We start from the raw sequence: 13073 nt of genomic DNA on the forward strand, positions 1-13073 counted from the left end.
TTTCTTTCCCCCGCCGGCCGGCCGCCCATCGCTGGCCGTGGCCCCACCCCGCCGCGCCTCTGGGCCCTCTTTTCCGAGCCGCATGTCGGTCCCATCCCCCACCTAGACCCTTCTAGAAGCACGCCCGCGCTCGGATGGGGGCGAGCCGCAACCACCCGCGGGATGCGCGGCATCCGTTGCCGGCCGACCCGCACACCGAGGCTGCCAGCCCTCCTTTCTTATCCGCGGTCGCCCTTGGGGCCACCCTACGCCGCCGCAACTCTCCAACGCACCTCGAGCTCCCGCACCGCCTCCCCGCCGCTCGGATTGGAGCAGCCGCCGGCGTTGCCCGTCCCCTACGCCGCCGCAATTCGCCCTTGCCGGCACATCCTCGGGCCCTTCAATCCCGACACGACCTTCACCGCCTGTGTGCGCCGCCGACCGAGGCACCCGGAGCCCTGCCGCGCACCCCAAGGCTTCCTCCCACGAGCGCCGACCTCCCCTCACCGTCGTGAGTAAGAGCCCCTTCCCGCCGACTGCCCCCTCCTGTGCCTTATGCCCCGTGCCAAGACCCTCAGTAGGTTCCTGGGGTCGCGCTGGTGCGGAACCATGCGGGGCGTGACAGCCGAGATCAATCATCTCCGGCGAGGCACCGCCATGGGAGAGACCTCCGGCGAGCCATCGCCGCCGCCCAGACCGTCTACCCCATCCCCTTTGATCAGGGCCACCCAATCGAGATCCAGTGGCCCTAATTAGAGCGTACCGCTTCAGCCTGGTTTTCTTGCTAAAGAGCCCCTGCCCTTTTGTAAAATCAACCCGCAGTCCTTTTTAGATCAAGAGTATTTACGTTTTAGTCCTGTTTCTTCTGTTTAGCCTCGTGTAGTTTTTCGAAATCGAACCCGCTGTCCATGCCCTGAGTTTTTGCGGGTTAGACCCCAGATCTAGCCTTTAATTGTGTTTAGGCCCCTGGTTTTTGCGCAGAACCCCGTAGAACTTCCTGTTTTCTTACAGAAAGGCCCCTGGATCTTATTTTTGCCCTAGATTTCACGTCTTAGCTCCGTTTTAGGCGGTTTTTGCGCTCACGCGATCGTTGTAACGCGTAGAATAGTTCTATCATAGTTTAGTGTGCTATTTTATGTAATGTTGTAATGTTTCTTATCTTTTTTCTTTGTTTGTATGTATGTGTATGTGTATATGCTGGACCATGTTTTTGGTGTTGCGATCGTGAGTAGACGCTGAGCCTTGGGACGAGTACCAGGAGCCCCTTTCTGCAGAGCAATTTGTGCAGCAGCAGGAGAACTTTGAGGAAGGCAAGTATAACATGAACATCCTATCACTTTTAAATACAATTTCATACTGCATTTTAATATTGTATGCCTATAAGGACTTCCTAGCCACCTTATCCTTTATATAAATACCTTGGGTTGCATTTTGGTTAGTTGTGTTAGGTGCTGCGCTCTCACACCCCTCGTTCCTTTTTAATTAATTTGATTAATGGTTATATGCAACTTAATTCTAAGAGTGGCCCTCTATGCTATGTGTTTGAGTTGCTCACGTCTCCTTAAAAGATGTTTTTGTAGAAACTTGGTTTAGGGGGCCAGCACGGTGCTTAGTGCTTGGTTGGCCACTCTCCATAAGGACCGGTTCATAGAGCGACTACCTGGGACAACCACGCAACCACAAGACTGGAATGGGACGGTCTTGACTTATTAATTAGGTCATTTTGGTTCAGGAGTAACTTACCTGTGTGGGCAAGAGGGGTGGTAGGCTTCAATGGTCCCTACTCCTCCGGCTTGGTCTGTGCTGTGTGCTTGTACCCCCGGAGGTGGGCCCCATCGTCGCTGATCCAGAATCCTTAGCGGTTACACCTTACCAACGTGATCCTTTGTAGCTCACAACTTGTGGGTAAAGTTGTGCAACCTCTCGAGAGTGTAAAACTGATATATCAGCTGTGCTCACAGTCATGAGCGGCCCAGATCCTTCGTCTGATTAGTGGGGCTGTACTTTGGTGGTTTGGCTTGGTTTTCAGTAGTCTCATGTTAAATCTTGATTAATTATTATGCAACTTGGGTTACGGTAATTCATCCACTTATAGCAATTAGCTTTAATAAAATTTGCAAAGATTAAAAGCTAATGCAGTTGAGTCAGCTAACCTTAGAGCCTCATAATCCGTGTTATACTTATGGAGTACAAGTTGTGTACTCACACTTGCCTTCTCTACTCTTCTGTTCTTTCGGGGATATCTTCGACTGCTGCTCAGTACCAGGCGACTTGGAGAACTACATCAGCGGACTCGACGATTTCTAGGCGTTGTCTCCCAGTTGACGTCCCTGTGGTGCCCTACCCTTCATGTATTTATTTTACGCTTCCGCATTCCTTGAACTGATTCTTGATTCAGTTGTAATAAAGATATTCATTTATAATTTATACGCATTTATCCGAGATACGTGTTGTGATATCTTGATGATTCTGTTGTATATATGCGTGACTTGATCCTGGCGCATATATGATTGCTTGATTTATGTTCTTATAAATCGGGTGTGACAGATGTCCTGTACCAAAGACCATCACATAGGTGCGGAGTTTTCTAGGACTTGCTGGGTTCTATCATCGCTTCATGAAGGATTTCAGGACCATTGCGGCACCGTTGAATGCGCTTATGAAGAAGGGGTGCCTTTTTCTTGGGGCACTACAACAAGAGAATGCGTTCACCATGTTGAAAGATAAGTTGACACATGCACCTCTCCTCCAACTTCCTGATTTTAATAAGACCTTTGAGCTTGAATGTGATGCCAGTAGAATTGGTTTGGGTGGTGTTTTGTTACAAGATGGTAAACCTGTTGCATATTTTAGTGAGAAATTAAGCGGATATGTTCTAAATTATTCTACTTATGATAAGGAATTGTATGCTCTTGTGCGCAGATTAGAAACATGGCAGCATTATTTATGGCCCAAAGAGTTTGCTATCCATTGTGATCATGAATCTTTGAAACATATTCGTAGTCAAGGAAAACTGAACCGTAGACATGCTAAGCGGGTTGAATTTATTGAATCTTTTTCTTATGTCATCAACCACAAGAAAGGGAAAGAGAACGTCATTGCCGATGCTTTGTCTAGGCGATATACTTTGTTGACACAACTTGATTGCAAGATTTTTGGTTTGGACACAATTAAAACACAATATGTGAATGATGCTGATTTTAAGGATGTCTTGCTGCATTATAAGGATGGAAAGGCATGGAACAAATTCATCGTCAATGATGGGTTTATGTTTCGAGCCAACAAGCTATGCATTCCAGCTAGCTCCATTCGTTTGTTGTTGTTACAGGAAGCGCATGGAGGTGGCTTGATGGGGCATTTTGGAGCAAAGAAGACAGAGGATGTACTTGCTGGTCATTTCTTTTGGCCAAAAATGAGAAGAGATGTGGAGCAATTTGTTGCATGCTACACTACATGTCAAAAAGCTAAATCACGTTTAAATCCGCATGGTTTGTATATGCCTTTCACCAGTTCCTAGTGCTCCTTGGGAGGATATTTCTATGGATTTTGTGTTGGGATTGCCTAGCACTAGGAAGGGATGTGATAGTATTTTTGTGGTTGCGGATAGATTTTCTAAGATGGCACACTTTATTCCATGTCATAAAACTAATGATGCTTCACATGTTGCTGATTTGTTCTTTCGAGAAATTGTTCGTTTGCATGGTGTCCCAAGCACAATTATTTCTGATCATGATGCCAAATTTCTTAGCCACTTCTGATCATGATGCCAAACTTTATGGGCACAATTGGGAACTAAGCTTCTATTTTCTACCACTTGTCATCCCCAAACTGATGGTAAAACTAAAGTTGTTAATCGAACCTTGTCTACCATGTTTCGGGCTATTTTAAAGAAGAATATTAAGTTGTGGGAAGAATGTTTGCCTCATGTTGAGTTTGCTTATAACCGTTCCATGCATTCTACTACAAAGATGTGCCCCTTTGAGATTTTTTATAGCTTGATACCTCGTGTCAGACCCGGGGCCACAGGACTGTGTACATAACATAGTTTAAACAGATTTAAGAGATTAAGTCCGTCTTATCTCTTATTCATCTCATTTATCTCTTATTTATCCCGTTTAAGTAGGACATAAAGCTAACCAATACAGAAGGAATCTACTCAAGATATGTTCTGGTATGATTCCTTGGCTAGTGTTGGTTAGGATACTTGTAACCCTGGCCTCCCGGATATATAAGGGGGGACAGGGACCCTCTCAAAAGAAGATCATCAGATCATTCTACACCCAAGGCAATACAAACCGCCACACAGGACGTAGGGTATTACGCACCTCGCGGCCCGAACCTGTCTAAGTTTTGTGTTCCTTGCACCTTCGAGTTCCTGATCTCGGCGTCTCCTCACCTAAAACTTACCACCTTGGGCATATCCCTCGGTGGGCAGCTGGTAAAACACCGACAGCTGGCGCGCCAGGTAGGGTAGCGCATCGAAGATCCACCGGCGAACTCGATGGCAACATCAGCGACGAAACCGATGCCGATCGTGAGGCACGGAGGGCCAGGAACAGAGCCCGCACAATCTGGTGGAGGTGGGTCAACGAACGCAAGCGATCTATGCAGCGCGAGCTTGACCCTGAAATCGCCACCGTAAGTGAACGGGGCTTCAGGACTCCGGTGGCCAACATCGCCAGGGTTACGGCCATACTCGAGCGCAGTAACAATCCGAATATGCCTCAAGTACTTCTTTACGCGTAGAGGGCCTGGATCCAGCTGGATCAGCAAAACCCGACATCTATCATCAGGGAGGAGCGCGTGGGCGAGAGCCGGAGCCAGGCTCACAGCCGAACGGCTGGCCGTCGTCCTCGACCTCCGCCCAGCCACAACAACGACAACGCTCGCGGGAGCCAGGCCCCTGGCGGGAGGCAGCAGCCACCTCCAGGGGGTAACCCGCGACAGGCTAATCATCGGCCCCCTCCAGAAGACCTACGCCAGCACATCAATGAAGGTCGCGATGCACAGTCTGTGATCGACTCCAGGCGCAAGGTTCGCAAAGAAGTCGAGACCGAAGGTACGGACAACAACGACTGTTTTCCAGCTTTCTCCGCACGGTTCAGCAGCTACAAGTACCCTGAGGGCTTCAAGCCGATCGGCATCACCAAGTACGATGGCAAGCAAGCTCCTCATCTATGGCTACGTTGCTACTCCACGGTCATTGAAGTCGCAGGGGGCTCCAACATTACCAAGGTCATCTACTTCCCGATGGCTTTGGACCCTACGCCGCTCACGTGGCTAGAGAGCCTCAGCAACAACTCGTTCGACTCCTGGGAGCAGCTCAAGAAGGTCTTCATCGACAACTTCCAGGGGGCAATCGCTCGTGCAGGTACTCGTCACGATCTTGCTCAGTGTAAACAGGAACGTAACGAGCTCCTAGGGTCCTACACACGTCGCTTCTTCGACGTTCGCGCTACCATCGCGAACATCTCGGAGGACGACATCATCGACTGCTTCTACAACGGCATCACCGACCCAGGCATCTACAGAGACTTCTGGTGGAACAGGCTGAAAACTATTGTGGGGCTTCATGATATGATGCACGACTGGTCCAAACAGGATAAGAAGATGCGGGAGCAGTTCCCGCGGTGCCAAGATAGCAATCTGAGGCGTCCAAACGACAACCGCAATGATAAAAGCCAGCGGGACTATTCGGGTCCACCCAAAAACGCAGGCCAGATGATCTCATCGTGGCCGTCGAGCGTCCTTCGCGAGGCAAGAAGTCGACGACGCAGGAGGAGTTCGAGAAGCTCCTACAAAAGAAATGCCCGTGGCATCCAGGTGCTAATCACACGGCTATCGACTGTTACCACCTCCGATGGACATTCAGCAACCCCGGTGGTGGCAAGAAGAACAAGAAGCCAGTGGACAAGGAACCCGAGGATGATGACCAAGAGGACCAAGGGTGCAACACGAAGTTCCAGGATGCTTCGAAGACCATCAATGTCATCTTCGGGGGAGAGGGAGACTTTGGCTCCAGGCGGGATCAGAAGCTGCTTCTCCGGGAGATCATGTCCATCGTGCCGGCGGTACCACGACCACTCCATTGGTCGGAGGTCCCCATCTCGTTCTCCCGTGACGATCAGTGGACAAGCTTCTCAGAGCCCGGTAAGTTCCCCCTAGTCCTGGATCTAGTGGTGGCAAAAGTCAAGCTCACCAAGGTGCTCATCGATGGTGGGAGTGGTCTCAACCTCATCTTCGTCAGCACTCTGAGGAACATGGGTCTGGACTTCACGGACATGCTGGTTCCGAGCAAGTCTCCCTTCTATGGCATCGTCCCCGGTAACGCGGTGCACCCACTTGGTATGGTAGTTCTTCCAGTCACCTTCGGCACGAGGGAGAACTCCCGCATTGAGTTCATTAAATTCTAAGTGGCTAACTTTGAATCTTCTTATCATGCCATACTGGGCCGTCAGCACTCATCAAATTCATGGTAGTACCGCATTATGTTTATCTACTTCTCAAGATGCCAAGTCTAAGTGGAGTACTCACTCTCCGAGACGACTTGAAGAAGTCGTATGATTGCAATCAGGAGGCGATCCAGTATGCTTCGACTACTTGTGTGCCAGATGCTTCAAGGGAAGTACTCGCGGCCGCGCAGCAGCTCTCCCAGTCCGGGCTGGAGATCCCTTCGAGAAAGGCCAGCAAGTCAAGCATCCAGTTGACTGACGATGTGGCCCTCAAGTCGATCCAGCTCCAGGAGGGTAACTCATCTAAGACCGCCATCATCGGCGCGGGCTTAGGTGAGAAATAGGAACTCGCGCTTGTCAATTTCCTTCGGGCTAACCAAGACATATTCACGTGGAAACCAACGGACATGCCAGGGGTGCCTAGGGAACTGATCGAGTATAGTCTGAATGTACACCCACAGGCCGTGCCCAAAAAGCAACGCCTGCGGAGGTTTGCTCACGACAAGCGTGAGGCAATCAAACGGGAAATAGCTAAACTCCTCATGGCTGGATTCATTAAAGAAGTAATCCATCCAGAGTGGGTAGCTAATCCCATCCTTGTAAAGAAAAAGAATAATGAATGGAGAATGTGCGTTGATTACACCGATCTCATCAAGCTTTGCCCGAAGGATCACTTCGGGCTACCACGCATTGATCAAGTCGTCGACTCAATGGTGGGATGTGTGCTCCTCTATTTCCTTGATTGTTATTCAGGTTATCACCAGATTGTGCTCAAGAAGGAAGATCAAATCAAGACCATGTTCATCACCTCGTACGGGATATATGCTTACAAATCTATGTCCTTCGGGTTGAAAAACGCACGAGCTACCTATCAGCGCACAATCCAGATGTGCTTTGCTGATCAGCTGCATCGGAATGTTGAAGCCTACATGGATGACGTGGTCATCAAGACCAGGAATTCCGACGACTTGATTGCAGACTTGGAAGAAACGTTCAGCAGCCTGTGAAGATTTCGGTGGAAGCTCAACCCAACCAAATGCGTTTTTGGAGTACCATCAGGGAAATTGCTCGGGTTCATCATCAGCAACCTGGGAATTGAAACCAATCCTGTGAAGATCATGGCCATCACTAATATGGAGGCTCGAGCCACAATCAAAGATGTGCAGAAGCTAACAGGATGTATGGCAGCCCTGAACAGGTTCATCTCCCGACTCGGGGAGAGAGGACTACCCTTCTTCAAGCTCCTGAAATGCCAAGATAAGTTCCAATGGACAGAGGAGGCCGAGCGAGCCCTGCAAGATCTGAAACATCACCTTCAATCCCCGCCGGTCGTTACAGCACCATTGCCAGGGGAAGATCTGCTACTCTACATCGCGGCAACAACTCATGTTGTCAGCAGTGCTATTGTAGTCGAGCGAGGCGAAGAAGGCCATGCATTTGGAGTACAGAGGCCTGTATATTTCGTCAGCGAGGTACTCTCGGCAGTTCAGAAACTTTTACATGCAATTCTGATTGCATCAAGAAAGTTGCGCCATTATTTCGAGAACACAAGATCACTGTGATTACGGATTTCCCTTTGGCGGATATTCTTCATAATCAAGACGCCACGGTGCGTATATCAAAGTGGGCAGTGGCACTGGAGGCTTTGTCTATCGACTTCAAGCCACACACTGCAATCAAGTCTCAAGTTCTAGTCGATTTTATGGCTGAGTGGAGAGAGAATCAAATCCCAACTCCAGTCGACAAGCCAGAGCATTGGACCATGTACTTTGATGGATCTCTCAAGCTTGACGACGGTGGCGCTGGAGTCCTATTTATTTCTCCACGGGGCGAACAATTGAAGTATGTCCTTGAGATCCTTTGGGAGGTATCCAATAACGAAGCCGAGTATGAAAGCTTGCTTCACGGGCTACGTTTGGCGATATCACTAGTGATCATGTGACTACTTGTATATGGCGATTCTCTTCTTGTCGATCAGCAAGTTAACAAAGAGTGAGACTGCAACAAGAAGATGATGGACGCTTATGTACAAGAAATGCACAAGCTGGAAAATAAATTTTCCGACCTGAAGGTTCATCATGTGGTACGGGAGCATAACGTTGGCATGGACATACTGTCCAAGCTAGGATCCACCCGTGCACCGGTTCCAGCGGGAGTTTTCATCCAGGAGCTGAAACAGCCATCCATTAAGTCCTCACCTCGGGTAACCACTGATGATGGCCTTCAACAGTCTGATCAGGAGGTTATGATGCTTGGGGAGGACTGGAGAGAGGCTTACATCAACTCCATCCGGGATCAAAAACTTCTAGCAGGGGTGGACGCAAGAAGCGCAGAGGCAGCTCGTGTCATGCGCACAAGTAAGGGTTTCGTCCTGGTCGACAGCAAGCTCTATCGGCGTGGCGCACGATCAGGGGTGCTCATGAAGAGCGTCGCGAAAGAAGACGGCTACAACATATTACGGGAGATACATGAGGGTGTTTGCGGCAACCACGCAGTTTTGAGAACACTAGTGGGAAAAGCATACAGAGCTGGTTTCCGGTGGCCCACCGCAGTAACCGATGCTGAAGACCTCGTGCGGAGATGCCAAAACTGCCAATTCTTTGGAAAGCAATCTCATGTCCTGGCTCACAGTCTCATCACCATACCACCATCTTGGCCATTCGCTTGCTGGAGCCTAGATATGATTGGGCCCTTCACAACAGCGCCAGGCGGTTTCACCTATGTATTGGTGGCTATCGACAAGTTTACCAAGTGGATCGAGTACAAGCCGATAGCTAAGCTCACGCCAGATCGGGTTGTTGATTTCATTTATGATATCTTGCATCGCTTCGGCTTCCTGAATACCATCATCACAGATCTGGGATCAAACTTCATAGCTAACCTGTTCTGGCAGTTCAGTGAAAACGCGTGCATCGAGGTCAAATATGTCTCTGTTGCACACCCAAGGGTCAATGGTCAAGTCGAAGGGGTGAACGGCATGATAATTGAGGGCCTCAATAAAAGACTTTATGATGAAAACAGCAAGAAAGGAGGAAAGTGGATACATGAGTTGCCGCATGCAATCTGGGGGCTCCGGACTCAGCCATCCAAAGCCACAGGACAAACTCCGTTCTTTCTCGTCTACGGCTCTGAAGCTATCTTACCGGCTGACATCATGTGGAAATCCCCACGGGTTGAAATGTACAATGAAGGCGAGGCGAACGAAGCAAGGCAGTTAGAGCTCGATTCTGTTGAAGAGGCTCGCTGCACCGCTCTTGTTCAGTCAGCTCGATACGTGCAGGGGATTCGGCGATATCACGATCGCAACATGAAGGAACGGTCATTCGGCATAGTTGACTTGGTCCTACGTCGCATCCAAGACGAGTTTGGCCTACACAAGCTCAACTCAAGGTGGGAAGGTCCGTTCATCGTCAAGCAGGTTACAAGACCAGGTTCGTATCGACTACAATATCCCGAGGGCCAAGATGTTCCGAACTCTTGGAATATTCAGAACCTGCGCAAGTTCTACCCATGAGAAAATGTTCGGAGCTAGCTAATCTCTGGGCGCTCAGGTAGTCTTTTTCTTCCGAATCAATTTGGAGGCTACGTGTCACAAGATTCAGATTGTAAATTTCTCTGTGAACATACGGAGGCTACGGCCACGTGCATGTTTTATATAAATCGACCTCTTGTCATGAGTTTCACGGAGGCTACGAACACATTCATGATACATCGACTTCTTGTCATGAGTTTAACGGAGGCTGCTGCCATGTCCACGCTTTGTCGATTTCTTGTCGTGAGTTTGACGGAGGCTACAGGCACGTCCATGCTCTATAGACTTCTCGCCATGACCTTTGATGGTAGTTTGCGATGATGATCGCATCTTTCCCAACAAGGTTGATCTGTTCGATTGGTTTATACCTAACTTGTTGGATGGGCTCGCATAAGGAGCTATGTCGACTATGCCCAGAGTCGTTGCACTCGGGGCAATTTCGACTCCTTGCCAGAAGCATGGCAGCTGCGCGACGATGCTCACGTTCTTTCCCAACAAATTCGATCCGCTCGATTGGTTTCTACCTAACTTGTTGGACACACGCTTATGAGGAGCCATTTTGACTACACCCAGAGTCGTTGCACTCGGGGTAGCTTCGTTTCTCCCTGCCATATGTACGGCAATCCCACGACGATGCTCGCGTTTTTTCCTAACTAGTTAGGCCCGCGTGATCGGGTTGTATCTAACTTGTGGGATGGTTTCCTACTCGGAGCTATGGCTACTTCCAGGGTCGCTGCACCCAGGGTAGTGTCTACTACTTAGCCTTTAAGCCTGGATGACAATTCAGCTAAGGCACATACGAGTAGAGACATCAAATAAAATATATACACAAGGAAATGAGTACTTGTTTTTTACACCTTAATATTGCAGCACACTTTGTACTACTTGTTCTGCTATAGGTTGCGCTTCTTGGAGGTACTTTTTGAATTGTTCTTTAGTACATTCCACAGCCACTCCCTGCGCGAACATTCCCAGTGGAGCTTCTGGCCAAAAGGATTTTACAAATGCAAGGGCATGGCCGACACAAGCGACCGGGGCCTCCGTGAGGAACTTGATGACTCTTTCTGGTGCTCCGAGAAGTCACTCTAGCAAGAGCTGCTCACCTGCTTCACCTTCTTCTGGTGGATCCACCATATCCACGAGCATCTGGGCGGCCCCCCTGAGAATCTCCAGTTCCTTTTCTCGCCGCCCCTTCTCCTCGCCCAGCGTCTTGATCTGCTGAAGGCAGTCGGCGAACTGTTGTTCAGTATCGGCGACCACCTTCTGCAGCCTCTCGACGTCATCTGTATGGTGATACAGCATATTCTTCACATCAGTAAGCAACTCTTCTTTATACGTTAAGATTTTCCTAAGTTCTACGGTGAAGGTTTTTTCAGAATCCAAGATAAATTGTTAAGTGAAAGTACTCGAGGGAAGAAAGGGCTTACCTTGGTGCGCTTTCCTCTGCTCTTTGAGCTGCTCCTGGTGCGCCTTCTTCTATTCCTTGAGTTGTTCTTGGAGCTCGAAGTTGGCTTTCTTGAGGTTACGCAGGTCGTTCCTGAGGAGCCATGTCTCTCGAGTCCGCTCTTGCTTCAGCTTGTCAATTTCTCTCCGGAGATAGATGTTCTTTGTCAGCTCCTCGGAGATGCGCTTGTCCTTGGCAGCAAGCTCCTGGTGACCACTCACAACGGCTTTCAACTTCTCGGATTTCTTCTGTGAGTGCGTGATCACGTTCTGCATAGAGGAGGAGATTAAGACAAGCCATTCGACAGCGCATACAAGTAGAAGAGTTGTCACGTCTTACCATAGCATAATCGTACAACTCCTTGTAAGCCTGCTTGAAGGTTTTGATGTTATTAGCCATCAGCATTGGGTCATCCACCAGATCTGTGGCAATTGGGTTTTGGTACAACGGGCCCGGTCATCATCAGATCTTCGGGACTCCTTGAGGTTCCTGCGGCTTCTTTAGAAGGTGGCTGCTGGGCACCTGCAAGTCACGATGCATTTAGTACATAATGCCTGGGGTCTAAGCAGCAAGCCGTGGGCGGTCAGATATTTACCTGTGCCATCTGCAGGAGCGGCATCAGGGGCCTCAACTTGTTCCTCACCACTAGCTCTTGCTTCGCCTTGTTGGGGCTCGGGAGGTGGCAGGTCGGGCAGTGTCGTATCTGCCCCGGGGGCTGGCTCCTTGAGCACGGACTCCCCTGGGGCCGATGGCTCGGGGGCTGGGGTAGCTGTGGCTGGTTTTGACTTGCGTGGAGTGGCGCTTGCAGACCTAATAAAGCAGATTCAGTTGTCATACAAGTCAAAAAGAGCAGAATATTTACTATGCAACAAGATACAAACTTACAGCGTAGACTTCTTCATGACAGCCTTCTTCACCCGCATAGCCCATCGTGGGGTACTCGTCGCCGGCAGCGGGGTCACACCAGCCGATGGCGTGGTGCCCACCACGGCAATGGTAACAGTCATAGCAGCTGCTGGATCTATTCCCATTTCTTGGAGCTTGGGCCTGGGTGGAGAAGCGGGAGGACTGCAAATAGAAAATGTCAGCATGCAACAATATTGATGTATGACAACAAGTCAGCATATTCATACCTGGTGGACTTGACTTCTTGTGCTTTGCGTTTGCGCACAATTCGGCGACCTTGCGGAACCGCAGGCAAAGTGTCAGCCAACTCCACGGATGGTCCAGGGGAGTTGCCTCTACTCGCCTTCCCCTTGGCTCCTTTCTCCGCTAGGGGACTTCCGCCTTCGGTGGACTCGCTGCCGGGCAGTGCCTCAGCTACTCGAGCCCTCTTGGCTTTAGCTGCGGCGCTGGGGAGGAGGTGGTCCGGTACAGTTCTGTGTGTCCCTACAGAAGATTTTCAGTTAGTAGCGGTAAAACAGAGTTCATTTTCAACAAAAGTAGTCGAATACTTACCGGTTTCGGAGGATTCTGTGACGCGAACAGCTGCATGGACGTAGGGGACTGCATCCATGTCTAATAGCACTCGCTTGACTCGGAGGAGCGTGGCTTCGTCTGATAGCTCCTCTGTGCACATGCGAGATGGATCTTCAGTGTCCTTGTACTCGAATCCAAGTATGTGGCGTTGCTGAGTTGGCTGGACTCGGCGTTTGAAGAAGGAGAA

This window comes from Panicum hallii, chromosome 5 (genome assembly GCF_002211085.1).
Source record: "Panicum hallii strain FIL2 chromosome 5, PHallii_v3.1, whole genome shotgun sequence".
In the NCBI taxonomy this organism is placed as follows: Eukaryota; Viridiplantae; Streptophyta; class Magnoliopsida; order Poales; family Poaceae; genus Panicum; species Panicum hallii.